The sequence below is a fragment of the Mauremys reevesii genome, unplaced genomic scaffold, assembly GCF_016161935.1.
Source record: "Mauremys reevesii isolate NIE-2019 unplaced genomic scaffold, ASM1616193v1 Contig20, whole genome shotgun sequence".
Classification (NCBI taxonomy): Eukaryota; Metazoa; Chordata; order Testudines; family Geoemydidae; genus Mauremys; species Mauremys reevesii.
The window spans coordinates 95,266-121,372 of NW_024100827.1; positions in this window are offsets into that span (position 1 = coordinate 95,266).

The following is a 26,107-nucleotide window of genomic DNA, read 5'->3' on the forward strand; positions in this document are numbered from 1 at the left end:
GCAGCAGTGCGCGGGGGAGCTGGAGTCTCATCTCCTCAGCATGCAGGCGCGGCATCTCTGGGGGCTGCCGGGAGGCTCCAAGCCTCACTTCACCGGTTCATGCCACCTGCCCCAGGCCACACACGAGCCAGACACCTGCCCACCACAGGTCACAGGCCAGCCAGCTGCCCGCCTACCCTGGACCCATGCACCAGACTGTTGACGAAGAACAGCCCCCGGCAGATACGGTGGTCCCCCGAGTGTGAGACTGCCTTCCGGACGCTTCAGACGTGCCTATGCCAAGAGCCGGTGCTGCACAGCCCGGATTTCAACCGGAGGTTCATCCTCCAGACGGATGCCTCCGAGGTGGGGCTGTCCTGTCCCAGGAAGTTGATGAGGAGGACCACCCAGTGCTGTACTTCAGCCGTAAATTATTTCCTCGGGAGAAAAACTACGCGGTGATTGAGAAAGAAGCACTGGCTACAAAGTGGGCCTGTGATGCCCTACATTACTACCTCCTTGGGGCCCCGTTCACGTTAATCACGGACCATGCCCCCCTCCGATGGTTGATGAATATGAAGAACAATAACGCCCGACTTATGCAATGGTATCTGGCCTTACAACCCTATGCGTTCGCAATCCAGCATAGGGCTGGCAAAGACCATGCGAACGCGGACTTTATGTCTCACCTCGGAGGGATGGAAGAGCCTGGCCCCGACAAGTGGGAGCCTGACTTGAGGGGATGTGTGTGTAGTGAGGCGGGGTGGCTCCCCTCCTGCCCAGAGGAGGGAGAGCCTAGCCAGAAGCCAGAGTGGGCAGAGCCACAGAGCACTGGGCCCGCCCCTCAAAGGGTCAGGCGGCGACCCGGAACGATAAAAGCCGGCCCTCAGAACTATTTGCACTGAGTTATTCAGTGTATTTTGTTTATTACAGATGTTTATTATGTGAGTAACCAGTCTAGAAATTGGAACCTTGTCAGTGTTAGTGAATTAAGATAGTGAAACAAAGCATTTTAACATTAAGAGAAAAGCTGCATCATTATCAGGTAACTAGAATAAAAATTAAAACAGCATTTACAATCAACATACTGCAAGCAGTCTGTCTGAGACTTATAAGTGACAAATGCAAGTCTAAAGTAGAAACTGATGTCTGAGTATTGAGATGTGCAAGCCATGAGTAGTTCAATACAAACTCATCATGGCTTTATGAGAAAAAATGTAGACAAACTTCAAATAATCGAGCAACATGTGATGGGTGCACCTGAAAAAATTTGCCTCAGTCTGAACAAATTTGCCCCAGCCGATGTATATCCACATACCCACAAATGATACAACCTTCAGTTAACAGCAGAAGTTGCCTCTTCTGCTTCAAAACACCATAAGCCCAGTGGAACTGACGTGGTTCTGTTGTGCAGGAATAACAGGATTTGGGTATCAAAATAAACAGGATTGTTTCTAGTGGGGTCAGTTCTTGGCCTTATGCTAGTTAACCTTTTTATCAGTGGAAGAAAACAAAATCATCACTGATAAAAGTTTGCACACAACACAAAAATTGGGGGAGAGGTAACCAGCGAAAGGACAGGACACTGATACAGCATGATCTGGATCACTTGGTAAACTGGGAGCAAGCAAACAATATGTTTTAATATGGGTAAATGTATACTTCTAGGAACAAAGAATGTAGGTCACAATGGAGGACTCTATCCTGGGAAGAGTTGACTCTGAAAAAGATTTGTGGGTTGTGGTGGATAATCAGCTGAATATGGGCTCCAGGCCACACTCTGGCCAAAAGGGCTAGCGCCATCCTGGGATGCATAATCAAGGGACTCTTGAGTTGGAGTAAAGAGGTTGTTTTACTTCTATCTTCAGCCTGGTGCAACTGTTACTGGAATATTGTGTCCAGTTCTGATGTCCAAAATTCAAGGATGTTGATAATTAGGGAGTGTTCAGAGAAGAGCCATGAGAATGATTAAAGGATTAGAAAACACATCTTAGAGTGATAGACTAAAGGAGCTCAATCTATTTAGTTGAACAAAGCGAAGATTACGGGCTGACTTAATCACAGCTAAAAGTACCTACATGGGGAACAAATATATGATAATGGGCTCTTCAATCTAGCAGAGAAAGGTCTGGAAGCTGAAGCTAGACAAATTCAGACTGTAAATAAAGCATCAACTTTTAACAGTGAGGGTAATTAACCAATGGAACAATTTACACCAAGAGTTGTGGTGGATTCTTCATCCTAGCAATTTTTATATCAAGACTGGATGTTTTTCTAAAAGATCTGCTTTAAGAATTATTTAGGGAAGGTTCTCTAGCCTGTGTCAAACTAGATAACCATGGTGGTCCCTTTTGGCCTTGGAATCAATGAAAAATCAGTTTAAGTGCTTCTATATTAGGGATTTGCACCAGTTTAATTTAGTCAAACCAACGCAATTTTTCTAATACCGACAAGGCCTTAATCTCTGCCTTAATTTCCCATCTGTCCAATGGTAAGAACACTTTCTTTTTCTACCCTTTGTCTAGTTTATTTAGAGTGTAAGATCTTCATGGCAGAGACTGTGTTTTACTATGTGTACATACAACATCTAGCACCAGGGAGTGCTGGGCCTCAAGCCACCACTGTAATAAAAATAGTAAGTAATAATAAATACTCCTGGGATTAAACTGGCCCAGTGTGTACATGAGATTATTCAGTACCAGAGATAAATTGGGGCTGAAGCAATCTGGATGCAGGAAAAAGAGGATGGGTTTCTCTGAGAATAAGTTAAGATCTGTGTTCCCCTGTTAATAACGAAAATACATAATAAATCACACATGCATATGTTGTTAAAGAGGGGCAGGTCACATGAACAACAATTCCTAACCCAAGACTTTTTATTACTGGGATGCTACATCTAATGATATCCTAACATCAAACCTGCCAAGCCTCACGCATCTGAAGGTTGGAACTTCTTCTCATTCAGGGTAATTTCTCCTTTTTATGATTACTTTGATTACAATGGCCTCTAGAGGCCAGTCAGGATCAGGGCCACATGTGTCAGACACTGTGCAAATGCATATAATGAAAAGAACGTCCCTGCCCTAAAGAATGTACAACCTAGGGGTCAATTTGATACCTTCATTCACATTGAATAGTACCTTAGACCATAAGTCCCATTGTAGTCAGAGTAATACTCTAGACCTGTTTAACTAATAAATTTTTAAACTCGAGTGTAGTCAGGTAAGTTGTATTTTTCTAAGTGACTTAAGTGCCCACATCCCATTTTCAAAAGTGACAGGCTCTTAAGAGCCTAAGTCCCATTGACGTTCAATGAAACTCTTAAGCACCTCCGTAGCTTCTGAAAATAGGACCAAAGTGCTTCTAAAAATGTGGTTAAGGTCCAAGCGAAGACCACGTGCTTAGGAGGAGAGCCAAAGTTTCAGCTTGAACAGCTAACACATTTCAATACTGCCTGCCCCGTCAACTCTAGGTGTTAGCTAACGCTCTTCAAAATTTCCATGTTATAAGCCAGTGGACAGGATGAGCGAGGAAGGGCACCAGATCATGTAACATCTCTCCCTCCAGCAAGGAAGGGGTTTGTACCCAGTATGCGCATGTCAACCAGTCACCCTCTCCTCCTCCAGGGCAGTTCAGCACCTATGCCGTGGCCTGTGGTTACAGGGCCCTTTGGGGGTGTATGTAGCTCCCATACCTCCCAATTCCTATGGGGAAGGTGGTTCTAGTCCCTTCCCCCAACCAGTTCCTAGGGAAAAGGCAATTCCAGTCACTGTCCCTCCATTCCTCACCTCAGTTCCTATGGGGAAGGTGGGTCCAGTCCCCTCCCCAGCCCCCATCCAGTTCCCACAGGGAAGGCAGCTCCAGTCTCCCCAACTGAGTTCCTATGGGGAAAGTGGTGATTTCCCTACACCCGCCCCTGAATTTCCCCAACACCCCCCCGCCCCAGTTTTGTGAGCTAGTTACATACCAATTTAGTGACTGTTTGTTTGGAAATCTGAATTTGAACTGAAACATTAATACACACTTTAAAAGCTTATACAGTGTATGATAAAATATGTGTATCTGAAAAAGTATATGTCATAAACAGATAGTTACGGGTTAATGTCTCTTTTACCTGTAAAGTGTTAACAAGCTCAGTGAACCTGGATGACACCTGACCAGAGGACCAATGAAGGGACAAGATACTTTCAAATCTTGGTGGAGGGAAGTCTTTGTTTGGGTTCTTTGTTTTGGGGGTTGTTCTTTCTTGGATCTAAGAGGGGCCAGATGTACATCCAGGTTCTCCAAGCTTCCTAAAATAGTCTCTTCTATTCAATATAGTGAGTATTAATTAAAAAGGCGGATTAGTCTTTTGTTTGCTTTCTGTATTTGCAAATGTATATTTTGCTGGAAGGATATTTTATCTCTGTTGCTGTACTTGTACTTATGCTAGGGGGGAGGGAGTCCCTCTAGTTTTTATAAGTTGTATACCCTGTAAGCATTTCCATCCTGATTTTACAGAGATAGTTTTTACTTTTTCTTTCTTTAATTGAAAGCTTTTCTTTTTAAGAACCTGATTGATTTTTCCCCCTTGTTTGAGACCTCAGGGGATTACTCTAACTCACCAGGGATAGGTGGGGGGAAAAGAGGAGGGGGAAGGTGAATCCCTCTTTGTTTTTAGATTCAAGGAGTTTGAATCAGGGTAATCGTTCCAGACAACCAAGGGAGGGAAAGTCTGGGAGGGGGAAAGGTGGGGAAATGGTTTATTTCCCTTTGTGTTAAGACCCAAGGAGTTTGGGTCTTGGGTTCCCCAGGGAAGGTTTGGGGGGAATGGAAAGTGTACCAAAACACTATAATTTTGGTCGGTGGCAGCGCTCTCAGATCTAAGCTAGAATTTAAGCTTAGAAGAGTACATGCAGGTCCCCACCTTTTGGACGCTAAAGTTCAAAGTGGGGAACAAACCTATGACAGTATAATAGGTTTGAAAAGTATGAACATAGACTAACTTCCTTGCTTCCTTATACAGCTGTTGTTTTTTATGATGTCAACGCATTCATTTCGGTGATGTTGGCCAACCTAATAATTTCAAATGATGATTTGTAAGCAAAGTCTAAATGAGCTCTCCCTGACAGCTAGTGATGAGCTTGGGCTGCAGGGAAAGGCTTCAGGGCCAGATTATATTTACATTCACACCTAATCTACCTAGATATCCAGCACACAGAGCTGTGTTGTCCAAGTGATAGATTTTGGCTGGGGTTGGGTCACAAACCACTTGAATATGGGGGGGAGGATGAAATGTTGTTCTTATTGTATTATGTAAAGGGCAGTAGAACTGTACTTAACCTGTGATGATTTGAAGGCATCGAGAGAGGGTGGGGACCTGTCCCTCTCCACTGTTTAAAGACAGAGCTGATTAGGCTCCATAGATAGTCTTTTGTTCTGTTAAGTGACCACTGCAGCTGAAAGCACTGACAATCAGGTCTAAGTGCTTAGTCCTGTTGTGCGGACAGTGTTCCTGTGGGTACAGTGTTTTTGTGTAAGAGACAGCCCAGACTGCACTAGCAGCGAGGTTCCCTCACTGAGAGCTCAGCTGAAATCACTGAGAGCTGGTGGAACCTCAAGAGACCAACTCGCAGTGGTCACAGTCGCAGGTGGCAGCAGAAGGTGACTGCGCAGGGCCACTGGCAACAGAGCAGTGGAGGTGGCACAACGAACAGCCGTGGCCAGAGCGAACAGTGAGCAGCTGGAGGAACAAGCAAGGTGCCTTCTTGTCCCCCACCTGGAAGGTGTATTCATGTGAAAGCACCTCTGAACTCTGAGTCTCCACTGACCAAGGACAACACCGGTGAGTGGAGTGCGGTGGAGGGAAAAGTGTTAAATAAACATTTGTTTGTTGGACTATATTTTAGTCACTTTGCTCCAGAATGCTAGATTTGGGAATGATTGGGAATGGAAACTTATATAAATATGTTTCCTAGTAGGCCAAGATTTTTAAATTGCATTATTTGCCAAGGTTATCTCACATTGTTATCTTGGGAGGTCATTATGTTGGGGAGATTCTGTACTAAACATTTTTATTATTATAATTAATTTTTACATAAGAATGGTCATACTGGGTCAGACCAATGGTCCATATAGCTCAGTATCCTGTCTTACAACAGTGATCAAGGGCAGGTGAATGACCAGAACAAGTAATCATCAAGTGACCGTCCCCTGTTGCCCATTCCCAGCTTCTGGCAAACAGGCTAGGGACACTCAGAGCATGGTGTTGCATCCCTCCCCATCCTGGCTAATAGCCACTGATGGACCTATTCTACAGGAATTTATCTAGTTCTTTTTATAATCCTGTTATAGTTTTGGTCTTCACACCATCCCCTGGCAAAGAGTTCCCTGGGTTGACTTTATATTGTGTGAAGAAGTACTTCCTTTTGTTTTTTTAAAAACCTACTGCCTATTAATTTCATTGGGTGACTGCTAGTTCTTGTGTTATGTGAAGGATTAAATACAATTTCCTTATTCACTTTCTTCACACCAGTCAAGATTTTGTAAACCTCTATCATATCCCCATTAGTCATCTCTTTTCTAAGCTGAAAATTCCCAGTCATTTTAATCTCTCTTGTTTCAGACCCCTGATCATTTTAGTTACCCATCTGTGTACCTTTTCCAATTCCAATATATATTTTTTAGGCTGGGTGACCAGATCTGCACACACTATTCAAGGTATGCACGTACCATGGATTTTTATAGGGGCAATAAGGTATTTTCTGTCTCATTATCTATCCCTTTCTTAATGATTCCCAACATTGTTTGCTTTTGTGACTGCTGCTGCACATTGAGTGGATGTTTTCAGAGAACTGTCCATAATGACTCCAAGATCTTTCTTGAGTGTTAACGGCTAATTCAGACTCCTTCATTTTGTATGTATAGTTGAGATTGTTTTCCAATGTGCATTACTTTGCATTTGTCATCTGCCATTTTTGTTGCCCAGTCACCCAGTTTTGTGAGATCCCTTTGTAGCTCTTTGCAGTCTGCCTGGGACTTAACTATCTTGAATAGTTTTGTAACATCTTCAAATTTTGCCACCTCACTGTTTACCCATTTTTCCAGATGAATATGTTGAACAGTACTGGTCCCAGTACTGACCCCTTAAGGATACCACTATTTATCTCTCCATTCTGAAAACTGATAATTTATTCCTACCCTTTGTTTCATCTTTTAACCAGTTACTAATCCATGAGAGGACTGCCCTCTTATCCCATGATGGCTTACTTTTCAAAAGTCAATTTAAACTCAATACTTTTTTTTAAATGTATATTTTTTTAGAAATCTAGACCTGTTACGTGTTTTGATGTAACTTGCATTATTCTTATGTTAAAACTGCATAATCCTAACAAAACATTTACTTTAGTCATATTTCTTTTATATATCTCATTGGTCCTGATATCGCCTCCTAATTTCAATTCCTGGGGAAACCACACCATGGCTCCCATATAACTCCCCTGCCAGTTCCCCCCCACTCCCCCAGTTCATACAGGAAAGGCAGCTCCAGGCCCCTCGGTTCCCAGGGGCAGACAGTTCTTGCCCCCACCCCTCCTGACTATGGGACAGGCAGCTTTAGCCTGCCACCCCCCCCAACCCCAATGCCTATGGGGAAGGGGGCTCCAGCCCCCCCACCCCGTTCCTATGGGGAAGGCAGCTCCTACACCCCGACTCCCCGAGCAGCGCCACCCCCCAAACCCAGCCACAGTCAGGCGCTGCTGAACCCCGCGCGGGGGGTGCTCCGCCAAACGCCCCTCCCCCCTCCAGACTCACTAACTGTAGAGCCCCAAATGGCGGTTAAAACCGTTCCCCTCAACCGCCCTGCCCCGACAACAGCCGCGCCGCGCGTTCCCCCTGCGCAAGGCAGTTGGGTGGGCACTGGGGACAGAGCGACCAATCAGAGCGCAGAACAGAAAGTGGGGGAATGACAAGGAAACAGACCAATCAGAGCCCAGAAGAGGGAAAGGTAAAGAGAGAACAGCCAATCAGAGCCCCCGGATCAGGGAGGCCCCGCCTCCATTTCGTAGGATTGCGCGGCCGGCTGCACACTCCGAGCTGCAAAGGGTGGAGCGGTGCCCCACCCCCACCTCGAGCGCTGCGTGCACCGGGCTCCGCTCCCAGGGGGCGGGGTGTCCCTGGCGGGATTCCGCGGGCTGGGGCGGCTTGTTCCCCCCCCCCCCCTACGCTGCGGGGTGTGAGCCCCTCCCCCACAGCATGGACATGGGGGGGTGAGCCCCTCCCTCCACAGCACCCTCCCACCCACCAGGGGCTTAGACCTCCCCCCTGACACTGCAGGGGGTGAACCCCTCCCCCACAGCACCCCCACCCGCCAGGGCTTAGACCTCCCCCGACACTGCAGGGTGTGAACCCCTCCCCCATAGCATGGACATGGACCCTGACACTGCAGGACATGGGCCCTTCCCCTCACACCAACCCCACAAAGGGGCTTGGACCCCTGACAGTGCAGGGGGTGAGCCCCTCCCTCCACAGCCCCCCCCCCCCGATGGGCTTGCACCCTGACACTGCAGGGGTGAGCCCTCCTCCACAGCAGCCCCCAAGGGGCTTGGACCCCTGACACTGCAGGGTGTGCCCCTTCCCCAAGGTGCCTGGTACCCCGACACTGTAGAGCATGGGCTCCCTGCCCCCACAGTGCCCCCCCAAGGGGCACGTACCACCTGACATGGCCGGGTATGGGTCCCTCTTGGGCAGGAGGGAGAGCTCAGTGGTTTGCGCATTGGCCTGCTAAGCCCAGGCTTGTGAGCTCAATCCTTGAGGGGGCCACTTAGGGATGTGGGGCAAAAATCAGTACGTGGTCCTGCTAGTGAAGGCAGGGGGCTGGACTCAGTGGCCTTTCAGGGTCGCTCCTGTTCTAGGAGATAGGTGTATCTCTCCCCCCACAGCACCCCCAAGGGGCATGGCACCCCGACAGACTCCCTGCCCCCACAGTGGGCCTCCCCACAGAGGCATGGACCACTTCAACACTGCAGAGCATGGGTGCCCTCCCCCCAACAGTCCCCTCAAGGGCATGAACCCCCTAGGGACACCACAGGGCTTGGTCCACCTCCCCCCCAGCACTGTCTCACTAAGGTACATGAGTTCCCCCCACACACAATGCTCCCCCATGCCATTGAGGGGCATGAGCCCCCTCTCCTCCACACAGCATTCCCACAATGAAGGCTGTGACACACACACACATCACTCCCCCAGGCCTCTGCAAGGCACAAGGCCCCTGTTCTTCTCACAGCAGCCCCAGTGGGAGGGGCATAACACCCAGTCCCTAAGTGGCACTGCACAGGGGGCAAGTGTGGCAATTTGCCCCAGACCCTGCAGGGGCCCCCACAAGAATATAGTATTCTATAGTATTGCAACTTTTTTTTTAGGGAAGGGGCCCCCAACATTGCTTTGCCCCAGGTCCCCTGAATCCTCTGGGGAGCCCTGGCACTGCAGGGTGAAACTTCCCCTCCTCACTGCCCTCAGTGAGGAGCACGAACTCTGGCAGGGCAGAATGTCAGGTTGTAACATTGCTTGAAAATGTGAAAAACATTGGCACAATGTGTGGCCAACTGTGGAAATCTGGACAATCCTGCAGAATTCAGGAGGGCAGCACCTTCTAGTCCGGCCTCAAACTAGCCCTGGGGGACACTGTTTGTTTTTAGGCTATTAAAATTCAGTTAAATTGTAGGAGTGTTGGGGTTTTTTTCCCCCCTTTTAAAGAAAGAAACAAGGCATTTAGTTGCAAACAATTAGCACTCAATTAATTCACAAACAGGGCATCCCAAGACTACGAAGCGCCACAGCGCTTACCGTGGTGTAGCATCTGCAAACATTTCCTATTTATGAGGACATTTTCTTCAGTTTTTACTTCTTTGCTTTAGACGTGGCTACAACCCAGTAATGAACATCATCAGCTCAAGAAAATAAATGAGTAAGAATTGTGCTGTTCAAATATATGCCCCAATCCACCAAAATTCCTCTCTGGTGGTAGAAAACTCTTCCAACAGGACATTGTCATCTCAATTATTGCTTCAAAGGTTGTTTTTTTCCCCTCCTGCTGATGATAACTCATCTCAATTGATTGGCCTCTTATGGTTGGTATGGCTACTTCCACCTTTTCATGTTCTCTGTATGTATAAATAGCCACTTTCTCTGTGTTCCGTTCTATGCATCCGATGAAGTGGGCTGTAGCCCACAAAAGCTTATGCTCTAATACATTTGTTAGTCTCTAAGGTGTCACAAGTACTCCTATTGTTTTCTGTATTTCGCCATTCTCTGCCTCCCCAAATTCCTAGCCTTACTGGACAGCAAACTGCAAAAGCATTGCTGCTTCTGGTTTGATTCATGCTTGCTTTGTTGTCAGACTGATTTTCAGCTGAAGTTAAACTGCACACTAAACAAGCTGAATAAGCACATACACACACACCAATAATACTCATGGCATCCCTATTGTTAATGTTCCTTGCCCACTCTGAACTTTAGGGTACAGATGTGGGGACCTGCATGAGACCCTTTAAGCTTAATTACCAGCTTGGATCTGGTTTTGCTGCCACCACCCAAATCATTTAAGAGTTCTTTGGGAATCTCTGTCTACCTTCCCCCCACCCCCGAATATCTCCCTCCCAATACTATAACCTCCTCCACCAATTCCCTGGTGAACACCGATCCAAACCCTTGGTTCTTAAAACAAGGAAAAATCAATCAGGTTCTTAAAAAGAAGGCTTTTAATTAAAGAAAGAAAGGTAAAAATCATCTCTGTAAAATCAGGATGGAAAATAACTTTACAGGGTAATCAGATTCAAAGAGCTCAGAGGAACCCCCTCTAGCCTTAGGTTCAAAGTTACAGCAAACAGAGGTAAAATCCTCTCAGCAAAAAGGAACATTTACAAGTTGAGAAAACAAAGATAAACCTAACACACCTGGCCTGGCTGTTACTTACAAGTTTGAAATATGAGAGACTGGTTCAGAAGACTTGAAGAGCATGGATTGATGTCTGGTCCCTCCTAGTCCCAAGAGCGAACAACCCCCAAAACAAAGAGCACAAACACAAGCCTTCCCCCTGCCAAGATTTGAAAGTATCTTGTCCCCTTATTGGTCCTCTGGCTCAGGTGTCAGCCAGGCTACCTGAGCTTCTTAACCCCTTACAGCTAAAAGGATTTTGGTATCTCTGGCCAGGAGGGATTTTATAGTATTGTACACAGGGGGGCTGTTACCCTTCCCTTCATAGTTATGACACCTAGAAAGCATGGATCTAAGGAATCAAGATAGGTGTGGTTAAAATATTCACAGCATTTATGAATGTAGTGAACGCAATGTGTGGATGTGCAAGTTTAGTGCTAACAAAAGGTCCCACCATGACAGTCTGTGTGTGAATTCCTCTGTCCACAGATCAGATATGGTAGAGGCAGCGAAATTCTCTGCCAATGTTACTGAACTATAAACTAGAAGAAGGATGGGAGTTGATTCTCCCATCACACTATAGCATCTCTGCTAAGATTGCCAGCAAGGATGACAATTAGTGCCAAATGTGTTTGGTTTTTTTATATGTGGACTTTAATCTACTAGAACTTGCATTGCGAATCACCAATTTCACAGGCTAGAAAGCTGTCATCTGGTAATAACTTACTTCTGACGTTTATGTAGTTGCATTAATGTATTTTTACACTATTTCAGCGGAATTCAGAAGCATCTCAATTTTTGCTTCCTGAGTTGTTCCTGGTTGTAGCTTTTCTAATGGTTCTAAGGAACTTGCCAAATTAATAAAGATTTGGGTAACACTTTAAAAGAGATCTAGACCAAAAAGCAATGGAGCGAGAAATGCCACACATAATAAAACACACGTCAACAGAATGGTATTTAGTCACAGCCTAAGGTGACTTCAATTAATATTACATGTTAGTGTGCATTTAACAATGTTGTGTGCTTGAATACAGGTGGCTCAACACAATCTGCCTGTTCTTCTGCATGACATTTTCCTTTGGCATCTGTCTATGAACCTCTACAGATGCTTTGTTTCTAGGCATACCAGCTCACAACAAATTGCTTAACTAACATTTTGAATCCATTCATGTAATTTATTTTGTTTTTAGTAGTGGTGAATTTGAACCAAACCACCAGACCCAAACACCCCCCCCCCCCCAAAAATACAGAGAAATGTGCAGGCAGACTTTGCTTCAGGTCCCTATAATGGGCCAAATCAAATCCAAATCCGACCACCACCAAACTGGGAAAGTTCAGAACAGTGTTGCCAACTCTTGTGATTTTTTAATCACAAGTCTTGTGGTATTTGATGTTTGCTTGCAGCTCCAGCTCCTGAAGGCATGTGATTTGGGGAGAAGCTCAATGTTCATTGTTTTTTTAAAGGAAGTTTCTAGGCCTCCCGGTTGTAGAGAAAAGCTTGAAAGTGTGAATTGAGTGAGACCTAAAGGTTCAAACACCAAAAGGTAAATGAAAAAAGCCTACTTTGAAAAAAATCTCATGATATTTAAGCCAATCTCACATTTTGGGGGAACTTGACTCATGACAGTCTAACACTTGGGGATGGCAGTACTAGAATCTGAACTCTGTGGTGTGGGCTACACTTCCACTAATTCTGGATGCTTCTATTTTTAGGTGCTCAACTTGAGACACAAATGCCTGATTGTTCAGAAGTGTTAAGCACCTGCAGCTCTTATTGACGTCAGTCAGAAATTCGAATCATGATCAAGCCAGGCACCCAAAATTGGTTGACATGTTTAAAAAAAAACTAGACTTAATTGATTACACCCATCACGCCAGAGGCGGATACACATCTAAACAACATGTGCAGCCAGACAAACTGGCTGCCAAAATCAAAGAGCTCCCCAACATGAAATGTACCGTACAAATGTGGACAACCACAAAGTTTTTCACCAATAACTACATGCAATAACCTCTGCTGAACCTCACACACACAATATATTGGCAAACAGCAAAAGATGGACATTTTTGGCTAATGGTATAGATTTTAATATCCCCCTTTGATGGAAAGTGCCAGTGTGCCTTCAATGCTCATGCAGAGCACCTAGGAGCTAGATATTTCAGCCTTGGAGCACACACAGGAAAAAATTAGTGGGTGCTTAGCACTCACTATCAGCCAACTCCCCTCCCCCTACCCCGCCCTGCCAGTGCCTCCTGCTCACCGCTGGCCCCACTGATCAACTCTTCCCTCTCCCTCCCAGCACCTCCCACCCACCACGATCAGTTGTTCCTCAGCCTGCAGGGAGTGCTGGGGGGAGGGGGAGGAGCAGGGATGGGGCACGCTTTGGGGAGGAGACAGACGTGTGCGGGAAGAGGCAGAGTGGGGCATGGCCTTGGGGAAAGTGCTTGAGAAATGTACTTAAGCCAACCTAAGCCCCTGCATAGCCAGCGTTAGATCAATAGCAGGATTCTTCTGTCGACCTAGCTACCACCTCTTGGGGAGGTGGATGAACAACAGCAACAGAAGAGCCCCTCCTGTGGGCGCTGGTAGTGTCTATACTGAAGTGCTAGAGCAGTGGAGGTGCAGAGCCCTGGTAGCCTTTCAGCCTTCAGTCTGAGGCTCCATTGTGCTAGGCCCTGTACAAAATGCTGAGCACTCACAACACCCACTGAAGCGCACTGCAGAGCAGTGTGTGCGTGCTGAGGGGGAAGACCAGGACTGGACTAGTAGAGGGGGATGTCACAGGTCGAGCGTGGGATGGGCTGGCAGAGCTGTGAGAGAGGTTTGCCCAGCCGCTGCCTGCCCTTTAGCTGGGCCCAAGCCTGTTTTACAGCAAAGGCGCTGCTCAAAAAGGAAAGCTTGAAGGAAGGTATTTACTTCATGTCGGTCCACTGAGCTCGTTTCCCCCTCTCTAACCAGCATGTAAGTTACTACATTTAAAATCCAAGTGCGGCCTGTGCAGCAGAGCTCAGCACCGGGGGGGAAGCGTCTTCCTACGAATTAGACGCACAATAAAAATAAGTGCAACCTAGCGATCTTATTGTAAACAGGAATGTTCTATGGCTTTCCCTGTTTTCCTGCCTCCAACGGCCAGTGTCAGCTGCCACACGCCCCCTGAGAGGAGCTCTGTGCATGCAGACCCATCTGCTGTAACATTTCAGCAGGGTGCACATTTCCCCCAGGGTCAGGGTAACGAAGCGGAAGGCTGACAAACTGAAACTGGAATGAATCGATTATTAACCATTTCTTCCCGAAGGCACAATTCCTACAGCCCTGGTTATGCTCCAGCTGTCTTGCTATAACGACTGGAGAACACTTGCTGTTACCTAATATAAGACATACCTGTGGCATTTTGTCCCTGCTGGGATCACTCCATATAAAGCGATCCAGTAAGAAGAGGCTCTGTTCTTGAATCCTCCAGTTTTCATAAACACTTTAAATTCAACAAAATCACAAAGAACAAAATGTCTGAAAAGAGCATGCAAATACAGACTTGTTTTGCTCAGATTCAAATGCAGAGCAGCCTCTAATTGGTATTTTACAGGGATATTACAAGTTAAAATAGTGATTATAAGATCAAATGAGTAATTCATTACCTCCAAGCAACAAGTACTTAACCATGTACTTTTGAATATTTAGTTTTAATAGAAATTTATCTGGAAGAATGTTCCAGGACTGAATGATGTTTTCTTGAAGCCTGCAGCGCTTGTCACAGTCAGCATTTCAGCTGTGACAGGTTGGGTCATTATGTACCAGTGAGTTGGGCACCTCTGCAGTGCACCTTCTTTCCATCTGTGGGAGTAGAAAATAAAAAGCAAGTTCAAGCTGTAGCTCTTCTGGGATGGGAGAAATTCAGTTTAAAAGCAGACCTCTGTTGTTTTCATTGCTATCTTTTGAGTAGGTGGAGTTTTAAGTATCATGGAGTGTTTGAAATCATTTTCTTTTAATGAAGACTGATCTCTTTGTATAGGAAGATTTAAATGTTTTGATTCCTTTATTCAAGCACAGTAGAGGATTTTATAATTTCTTGAGATTCAACGATTCTTTTTTTATTATGTAAATATACCCAGAAACAGAAATGCTGTATATGAAGAACTGTAGTTTCACTCCATTCACCTATCTGCACTGAGTTATTCAATGTATTTTGTTCATTACAGATGTTTATTATGTGAGTAACCAATCTAGAAATTGGAATGTTGTCAGTGTTAGTGAATTAAGATAGTGAAACAAAGCATTTTAACACTAAGAGAAAAGCTGCATCATTATCAGATAACTAGAATAAAAATTAAAATAGCATTTAAAATCAAGTGTTGTTGTGAAGAGGAAATTTCTCTTTTTCAAAATACTGCAAGCAGTCTGTCTGTCTGAGACTTATACGTGACAAATGCAAGTCTAAAGTAGAAACTGGTGTCTGAGGATTGAGATGTGCGAGCCGTGAGTTGTTCAATACAAACTCATGATGGCTTTATGAGTCAAAATGTAGACTAACCTTCAAATAATCGAGCAACACGTGATGGGTGCACCTGAACAAGTCTGCTTGCTCCAGATGATATATATCCACACACCCACCAATGATACAACCTTCAGTTAACAGCAGCAGTTGCTTCTTCCTCTTCAAAACACCACAGGCCCAGTGGAACTGATGTGGTTCTATTGTGTAGAATAGCAGGATATGGGTAGCCCACACAGGGCCATGGACCCCAGCACTGCAAGGGGTTTTTCCTAGATGTCCCCATGCAGTGGTATTTAGGAGGATGAAAAATGATTGGGCCATGGGATGGCCAGATGCTGAGGGCATAGACCTGTTGCTACATGGATTCAGCAGTCGCTGACCTGGACTGCAGAAGTGACAAGAGCTACTGCAGACTCAGGATTATCATAGTGGGCTTGGATTTCTTCCCGCAGCCCCCGAGAAACAGTTTGTGCCCAAGCCGACTATTACTCTTCTTTGAGATGGCAAAGGATTTAACCCGTTAGGCAGAAATTTCACAATGGGCTGCACTTTTAAATAACCATTAACAACATTAAAATAATATTTTTCAAACTATGCTATTTTTTGCTAATTTGAGTTTCAGTTCACGTTGTTTCTATCCTAGCCTATCTTCTCCATATTTCTACAGTGCAGTGCTGAATTTGTGACATCACGATTGCTTACACAGCAACAGACTGTGAATTTCATGATGACTTCACTGCTCACGGTTACAGACTAGAGACTGAAGGGCTAGGAAGCAGTTCTGCAGAAAAAGACGTAGGGGTTACAGTGGATGAGAAGCTGGATATGAGTCAACATAGGGCCCTTGTTGCCAAGAAGGCTAACGGCATTTTGGGCAGTATAAGTAGGGGCATTGCCAGCAGATCGAGGGACATGATCATTCCCCTCTATTCGACATTGGTGAGGCCTCATCTGGAGTACTGTGTCCAGTTTTGGGCCCCACATGAGAAGAAGGATGTGGCAAAATTGGAAAGAGTCCAGCGGAGGGCAACAAAAATGATTAGGGGGCTGGAGCACATGACTTATGAGGAGAGGCTGAGGGAAGTGGGATTGTTTAGTCTGCAGAAGAGAAGAATGAGGGGGGATTTGATAGCTGCTTTCAACTACCTGAAAGGGGGTTCCAAAGAGGATGGATGTAGACTGTTCTGAGTGGTAGCAGATGACAAAACAAGGAGTAATGGTCTCAAGTTGCAGTGGGGGAAGTTTAGGTTGGATATTAGGAAAAACGTTTTCACTCAGAGAGTGGTGAAGCACTGGAATGGGTTCCCTAGGGAGGTGGTGGAATCTCCTTCCGTAGAGGTTTTTAAGGTCAGGCTTGAGAGACCTCTGACTGGGATGATTTAGTTGGGAATTGGTCCTGCTTTGAGCAGGGGGTTGGACTAGATACCTCCTGAGGTCCCTTCCAACCCTGATATTCTATGAATTAAGCAGAAAGAGGAGCTAGGCTGAAAACCAGAAAGAGTTTATAACAGTTAAAAGGGGTGATGCTGCAGTCCTTGAGCACCCAAACCTCCCAGTGACTTTGAAGGATTGAGCCTAGGTAATTTAAAACTCTAGAAACGGATTTAGCAAGTTTCAGGCAAAGTACTGTAAAAGGATTGCTTGCTTGTGTAGCAAATGTTCTCGCTTTCACATTTGCCCTGGTATGAAAGTTCCTCTGAGTCAAGACATCTGATTAAAACTAAAGAAAGATCTGCATGAGCAAATTTTGTCATGCATTGCTTTAAAATGTTTTGTGTATTATGACACTTCAGATGTAATTGGTAGTATGATTAAGTTGCTCATCAAGCCCACTGTTCAGATTGGAAGATGAAATGCTCCATTAAAAGTTATTGTATACAGTAGTTAAATCTGGCACAAATTAGTCCAGCGCTACATTGATGACATCTTCATCATCTGGACCCATGGGAAGGAGACTCTGGAAAAATTCCACCACGATTTCAACAGTTTCCACCCCACCATCAACCTCAGCCTGGACCAATCTACACGGGAGGTCCACTTCTTAAACACCACGGTGCAAATAAGTGATGGTCACGTTAACACTACCCTATACCGAAAACCTACCGACCGCTATGCCTACCTTCATGCCTCCAGCTTCCATCCCAGGCACACCACACGATACATTGTCTACAGCCAAGCACTGAGGTACAACCACATCTGCTCCAACCCGGCAGACAGAGACCAACACCTACAAAATCTCCACCAAGCATTCTCAAAACTACAGTACCCGCACGAGGAAATAAGGAAACAGATCAACAGAGCCAGACGTGTACACAGAAGCCTCCTACTGCAAGACAAACCCCAGAAAGAAACCAGCAGAATTCCACTGGCCATCACATACAGACCTCAGCTAAAACCTCTCCAATGCATCGTCAGTGATCTACAACCCATCCTGGACAACAATTCCTCACTTTCACAGGCCTTGGGTGGCAGGCCAGTCCTCGCCCACAGACAACCTGCCAACCTGAAACATATTCTCACCAGTAACTGCATACTGCACCATAGTAACTCTAACTCAGGAACCAATCCATGCAACAAACCTCGATGCCAACTCTGCCCACATATCTACACCAGCGACACTATCACCGGTTCATTCACCTGCACGTCCACCAATGTAATGTACGCCATCATATGCCAGCAACACCCCTCTGCTATGTACATCGGCCCTGGGACTGCCCTGGGCGGGACGCGCACACAGCTCTGGTCTCCTGGTCGCCTCGGGTCCTGGGGGGGCTCCAGAGTCCTGGTGGTTGCGGCTCTGTGGTGCTGCCAGAGGCAGACGCCTGGTGGAGCTGGCAGGAAGGAGCCCTGCTCTGGCCCCCCAGGCCGAAGTGAGGTGTGGTCGGGCGAGGTGGGGCACTCGGCCTGGTGGTTCCATCCAGGCCCAGGGTTCCATGCAGGCCCCGCTGGCTGCCTGCACCCTCAGCAGGGAGTGGGCACAGTCACCCTTCTTGATGCAGAGGTAGAATGGTGGCCGGCTGGCTGGTGTGTGGTCTGGGATGGGTGTCCGGCCTACTGGCCTATGACCTGGGATGGGCGGGCGGCTGGCTGGTGCGTGGTCCTGGGTGGGTGGGCGGCTGGCTGGCCTGTGACCTGGGATGGGCGGGCGGCTGGCAGGCACGTGGTCCGGGGTGGGCAGGCGGCTGACTGGCCTGTGACCTGGGATGGGCGGGCGGCTGGCTGGTGTGTGGTCTGGGATGGGTGGCTGGCCTGCTGGCCTATGACCTGGGATGGGCGGGCGGCTGGCAGGCACGTGGTCCGGGATGGGCGGGCGGCTGGCTGGCGCGTGGTCCAGGGTGGGCAGGCGGCTGACTGGCCTGTGCCCTGGGATGGGCGGGCGGCTGGCTGGACCGTGTTCCGGGGGGGGGGGGCGGCTGGCTGGCCTGTGACCTGGGATGGGCGGGCGGCTGGCTGGCGCGTGGTCCAGGGTGGGCAGGCGGCTGACTGGCCTGTGACCTGGGATGGGCGGGTGGCTGGCTGGCGCGTGGCCCAGGGTGGGCGGGCGACTGGCTAGCGCGTGGTCCGGGGTAGGCGGATGGCTGGCTAGAGCGTGGCCCGGAGCTGGCGGGCGGCTGGCTAGCACGTGGTCCGGGGTAGACGGACGGCTGACTGGCGTGTGGCCCGGGGTGGGTGGCCAGCTTGATGTTGCATGGCACGGGGTGGGCAGGCGGCTGGCGGGCAGGCTTCTGGATGGCATGTGGCCTGGGGCTTGTGGCATGAACTGACGCAGTGAGGCTTGGAGCCTCCCGGGCAGCCCCCAGCGATGCTGCGCCTACATGCTGAGGAGATGAGTCTCCAGCTCCCCCCGGGCACTGCTGCAGACGAAGGGCAGCTCCTGGGGGCTGATGGCCACCTCCCTGGGGCGCCTGGCGGGCAGGGTGCTGGGGCGGGGTGCTGGAGCCAGGAAGGCTGCCAGGGAGCACTTCAGGACAGGGGGTAGGCCCCAGTGGTGCTGCAGCCCCTTGCTGCGGATGTGCCACTCCAAGCTGTGGCGGGAGGTGGTGCTCAGGAAGGGGGTGCCCTGCTCGGTGAGCTCCAGCCCTGGCCACCCCCCAGTGCTCGGGGCAGGCAGGTGGGGAGCGCAGGGGACTAGCCGGGCTGAGGACTCGGGGTGGGGCATCGGGCCTCCCAACGAGGCCTGCAGGTGCTCGCACTGCACGTTGGTCTCTAGGCTGCACGGTGCGACCTGGTCCAGGACGGGCAGCCTCGTGCTCCGCGCCCAATAGCCCCGGGCCCCTGCGGCAGGGCGCTTGGGGAGGGGCTGAGAGCTGCCAGGAGGTGGTGAGTTTCCAGCTGCTCCTGGGCAATGTGATGGGTGCCCCGGGCAAGGCAGGAGCGGTGCCAGGGGCAGGGTCTCCCAGGGCTCCTGTGGGTTCCAGGCAGCGTCTCTTCCCAAACAGCAGGTACAGCTGCCCAGCAAGGAGGGGCTGGAGTCCACAGCTTTGGAGGCACCACCCTGGAACTCAGCCCGCCAGGCCGCCCTGTGGGAGAGCGACATGGACAGTGAGGGAGGGAGTGCATGGCACAGGCTGGGCAAGGCACGGCGCAGCTGGGGCTGGGCAGGACCAGTCCCAGGACTGACCCCTGTGGGGTCCCAGTAGATTCACCAGCCCAGTTTGACAGCAAACCATTGATGTCTATGCATTGAGTATGGTCTTTCAACCTGTTGTGCACCACCTTATAGTAATTTCATGTAGATCACATAGCCCTAGTTTGCTTATGAGAATGCCATGTGGGACTGTGTCAAAAGCCTTAAAATCAAGATATATCATGTCTACAGCTTCCCCCCACCTCATCTGTGAGGCCAGTAACCCTGTCAAACAAGGAAATTAGTTTGGTTTGGCATGATTTGTTCTTGACAAAGCCATGCTGGCCATTACTTATTATTCTCCAGGTGCTTGCAACTGGTTGTTTAGTAATTTGTTCAAGTATATTTCCAGGTATTGAAGTTAGGTTGACTGGTCTATAATTCCCTGGATCCTCTGTATTCCCCCTTTTAAAGACAGGTACTTTTTGACCTTCTCCAGTCTTCTGGGAGCTGACCCATCCTCCAAGAGTTCTCAGAGATAATTGCTAACAGTTCTGAGATTGTTTCAGCTAGTTTCTGAAGTACCCTAAGATGAATTTCATCAGGCCTCACTGACATGAAGAAGAGCTAATAGCTGAGGACATCAAGGAAGCTAAGTAGAGGACATACATTTTTGTAAGGATCTCTGGATTAAACCTAAGTCGGCAGAGCCTGGGATGGCTGATGTTCCCGCAATGCCTTTGGGAGGGCATGCAAAGCTGCATCCAGGGAGCACCATGGAGAGTAAGTGATGCAGGCAGTACTGCCCAAAGGTCCCAGACTGACAGTACCTTGTGGCCCTCTGATTAGCCAGGTGGACTATTTAACTCTGGAAGGTGCCCCAAGAAGCAGTCTGGCCAACCACATATACTTCTGGCCTGCTGCAGCTCCAGATCTTGACAAATTAGAGAATTTGTTTGATATCAGCAAGATGAAATTCAATAAAGACAAGGTCAAAGTACTACAGTTCAGAAGGAAAAATAAAATGCACAACTACAAAATAGCTTGTTAGGTGGCAGTACTTTTTAAAGACACCATAACAGAGGCCCAACTTCAATGTATACCCCAAATTAAGAAACACAATAAAAGAACTAAAAAAGAGCCGCTGTGGCTTAACAACCATGTAAAAGAAGCAGTGAGAGATAAAAAAGACTTCCTTTAAAAAGTGGCAAATAGAAAGGAGCATAAACACTGCCAAATTAAGAATAAAAATGTAATAAGGAAAGCCAAAGAGGAGTTTGAAGAACGGCTAGCCAAAAACTCCAAAGATAATAACAAAATGTTTTTAAGTACCGTATTTTTCCATGTATAAGACGCCCACATTTATTTGACGCCCGCACTTTTCTAACCCCAAATTCAGGTTTTTTGTTTTTTTTTCACTACAGCTGCAGCTTTTCCCCACACACACTTTGCTGCTCAGGCCCAGGAACAGGACGCGGAGGTAGGGGTAGAGGGAAGGAGGAGGGCCGTGCGCCCGGCTGGTCTCCGGCGGCAGCCCTGCCCGGCTCCTGCCGCGTCCCTCCCCGGCGGCGCGACTCCTGCCGCTGGCTCCTCGGTCCCCAGCCGCCCGGCTCCCGTGTCCCCGGCCCTCGGTCCCCAGCCGCCCGGCTTCCTCGGTCCCCAGCCGCCCGGCTCCCGCCCCAGCCGCCGCTGTGCCCGGATCGCACTACGAGCCGGGCAGCCGGGACGCGGGAGGCTCCCGTCCCCAGCCGCCCGGCTCCCGTGTCCCCGGCTCCTCGGTCCCCAGCCGCCCGGCTCCTCGGTCCCCAGCCGCCCGGCTCCCTCGCCCCCAGCCGCCGCTGTGCCCGGATCGCACTACCGAGCCGGGCAGCCGGGACGCGGGAGGCTCCTCGGTCCCCAGCCGCCCGGCCCCGTGTCCCCGGCTCCTCGGTCCCCAGCCGCCCGGCTCCTCGGTCCCCAGCCGCCCGGCTCCCCGGCCCCAGCCGCCGCTGTGCCCGGATCGCACTACCGAGCCGGGCAGCCGGGACGCGGGAGGCTCCCGTCCCCAGCCGCCCGGCTCCCGTGTCCCAGCTCCTCGGTCCCCAGCCGCCCGGCTCCCTCGGTCCCCAGCCGCCCGGCTCCCCGCGTCCCCAGCCGCCGCTGTGCCCGGACCGCACTACCGGAGCCGGGCAGCTGGGGACGCGGGGAGCCGGGGAGCGGGCGGCTGGGGTTCCGCCTGGCTCCCCAGCCGCCCGGCTCCCCTCCCCGCGTCCCCAGCCGCCCGGCTCCCCAGCCGCCCGGCTCCCCCAGTCCCCAGCCGCCGCTGTTCCCGGACCGCACTACCGGAGCCGGGCAGCGGGGACGCGGGGAGCCGGGGAGCGGGCGGCTGGGGGTCCGCCTGGCTCCCCAGCCGCCCGGCCCTCCGCGGCCCCAGCCGCCCGGCTCCCCAGCCGCCCGGCTCCCCCAGTCCCCAGCCGCCGCTGTTCCCGGACCGCACTACCGGAGCCGGGCAGCGGGGACGCGGGGAGCCGGGGAGCGGGCGGCTGGGGTTCCGCCTGGCTCCCCAGCCGCCCGGCTCCCCTCCCCGCGTCCCCAGCCGCCCGGCTCCCCAGCCGCCCGGCTCCCTCGGTCCCCAGCCGCCGCTGTGCCCGGACCGCACTACCGGAGCCGGGCAGCTGGGGACGCGGGGAGCCGGGGAGCGGGCGGCTGGGGAGCCGCCTGGCTCCCCTCCCCGCGTCCCCAGCCGCCCGGCTCCCCGGCTCCCCAGCCGCCCGGCTCCCCCAGTCCCCAGCCGCCGCTGTTCCCGGACCGCACTACCGGAGCCGGGCAGCCGGGGACGCGGGGAGCCGCCCGGCTCCCTGGCTCCCCAGCCACCGGCTCCCCGCGTCCCCAGCTGCCCGGCCCGTAGTGCGGTCCGGGCACTGCGGGGCAGCGACCCCACCTACCCGGATGCCCGGCCCGACACTGCCCGCCCGCGCCTCCGAGCTCCAGCCGCGGATGGATAGTAGCGCCACCAGCCACGTGCAGGCAGCACGGTAAGGGGGCAGGGAGGGGGTGTTGGAGAGAGAGCAGGGGAGTTTGGGGGTGGGGGGGTAGATAGGGGTTGGGGGGGGTCAGAGGGCAGGGAACAGGGGGCTTACTTCCGTGTATAAGACTACCCTCAATTTTTAGGCTAAGGATTTTAGAAAAAAGTATAGTCTTATACACGGAAAAATACGGTACATCAGAAGCAGGAAGCCTGCTAAACAATCAGGGGCCCCTGGACGATCGAGGTACAAAAGGATCGCTTAAAGACGATAAAGCTATTGTGGAGAAACTAAATGCATTCTTTGCTTCAGTCTTCACGGCTGAGGCTGTTAGGGAGATTCCCAAAACTTGGCCGGTTTTTGTAGGTGATAAATCTGAGGAACTGTCACAGATTGAAGTGTCACTAGAGGAGGTTTTGGAATTAATTGATAAACTTAACATTAACAAGTTACTGGGACCAGATGGCATTCACCCAAGAGTTCTGAAAGAACTCAAATGTGAAGTTGCCGAACTATTGACTAGAGTTTGTAACCTGTCCTTTAAATCAGCCTCTGTACCCAACAACTGGAAGATAGCTAATGTAACGCCAATATTTAAAAAGGGCTCTAGGGGTGATCTCGGCAATTACAGACCGGTAAGTCTAACGTCGGTACCGGGCAAATTAGTCGAAACAATAGTTAAGAATAAAATTGTCAGACAACTAGAAAAACATAAATTGTTGGGCAAAAGTTAACATGGTTTCAGTAAAGGGAAACCGTGTCTTACTAATCTATTAGAGTTCTTTGAAGGGGTCAACAAACATGTGGACAAGGGGGATCCGGTGGACAGAGTGTACTTAGATTTCCAGAAAGCCTTTGACAAGGTCCCTCACCAAAGGCTCTTACGTAAATTAAGCTGTCATGGGATAAAAGGGAAGGTCCTTTCATGGATTGAGAACTGGTTAAAAGACAGGGGAAAAGGGGTAGGAATTAATGGTAAATTCTCAGAATGGAGAGTGGTAACTAGTGGTGTTCCCCAAGGGTCAGTCCTAGGACCAATCCTATTCAACTTATTCATAAATGATCTGGAGAAAGGGGTAAACAGTGAGGTGGCAAAGTTTGCTGATGATACTAAACTGCTCAAGATAGTTAGGACCAAAGCAGACTGAAGAACTTCAAAAAGATCTCACAAAACTAAGTGATTGGGCAACCAAATGGCAAATGAAATTTTATGTGGATAAATGTAAAGTAATGCACATTGAAAAAAATAACCTCAACTATACATACAGTATGATGGGGGCTAATTTAGCTACAACAAATCAGGAAAAAGTTCTTGGAATCATCGTGGATAGTTCTCTGAAGATGTCCATGCAGTGTTCCGAGGCGGTCAAAAAAGCAAACAGGATGTTAGCAATCATTAAAAAGGGGATAGAGAATAAGAATGAGAATATATTATTGCCCTTATATAAATCCATGGTACGCCCACATCTTTAATACTGCGTACAGATGTGGTCTCCTCATCTTAAAAAAGATATACTGGCACTAGAAAAGGTTCAGAGGAGGGCAACCAAAATGATTAGGGGTTTGGAATGGGTCCCATTTGAGGAAAGATTAAAGAGGCTAGGACTTTTCAGCTTGGAAAAGAGGAGACTAAGGGGGGATATGATAGAGGTCTATAAAATCATGAGTGATGTGTAGAAAGTAGATAAGGAAAAGTTATTTACTTATTCCCATAATACAAGAACTAGGGGTCACCAAATGAAATTAATAGGCAGCAGGTTTAAAACAAATAAAAGGAAGTTCTTGTTCACGCAGTGCACGGTCAACTTGTGGAACTCCTTACCTGAGGAGGTTGTGAAGTCTAGGAATATAACAGGGTTTAAAAGAGAACTGGATAAATTCATGGAGGTTAAGTCCATTAATGGCTATTAGCCAGGATGGGTAAGGAATGGTGTCTCTAGCCTCTGTTTGTCAGAGGGTGGAGATGGATGGCAGGAGAGAGATCACTTGATCATTGCCTGTTAGGTTCACTCCCTCTGGGGCACCTGGCATTGGCCACTGTTGGTAGACAGGATACTTGGCTAGATGGACCTTTGGTCTAACACAGTACAGCCGTTCTTATGGTCGTCTTATGTTCTTATGTACTGCTGAAAAGCACCAGGGGATTGTAGTGGATTGCAAACTGAGTATGAGTTAACAATGTAATGAAGTTGCAGAGCATTAACAGGAGTGTGGAGTGTAAGATATATGGGGTAAATGTCCCACTCTAGTCAGCACTGGTGAGGCCTCAGCTGGTTTTGGGTGCTGGACTGTAATAAAGATGTGGATAAAATGGTGCCGGGGCAGCTCTAGGTAACCCATTCCAGTGCTTCACCACTCTCTGAGTGAAAATGTTTTTCCTAATATCCAACCTAAACGTCCCCCACTGCAACTTGAGACCATTACTCCTTGTTTTGTCATCTGCTACCACTCAGAACAGTCTACATCCATCCTCTTTGGAACCCCTTTCAGGTAGTTGAAAGCAGCTATCAAATCCCCCTCGTTCTTCTCTCTTCTGCAGACTAAACAATCCCACTTCCTCAGCCTCTCCTCATAAGTCATGTGCTCCAGCCCCTAATCATTTTTGTTGCCCTCCGCTGGACTCTCTTTCCAATTTTGCCACATCCTTCTTCTCGTGTGGGCCCAAAACTGGACACAGTACTCCAGATGAGGCCTCACCAATGTCGAATAGAGGGGAATGATCATGTCCCTCGATCTGCTGGCAATGCCCCTACTGATACAGCCCAAAATGCCGTTAGCCTTCTTGGCAACAAGGGCACACTGCTGACTCATATCCAGCTTCTCATCCACTGTAACCCCTACGTCTTTTTCTGCAGAACTGCTTCCTAGCCCTTCAGTCTCTAGTCTGTAACCGTGAGCAGTGAAGTCATCATGAAATTCACAGTCTGTTGCTGTGTAAGCAATCGTGATGTCACAAATTCAGCACTGCACTGTAGAAATATGGAGAAGATAGGCTAGGATAGAAACAACGTGAACTGAAACTCAAATTAGCAAAAAATAGCATAGTTTGAAAAATATTATTTTAATGTTGTTAATGGTTATTTAAAAGTGCAGCCCATTGTGAAATTTCTGCCTAACGGGTTAAATCCTTTGCCATCTCAAAGAAGAGTAAT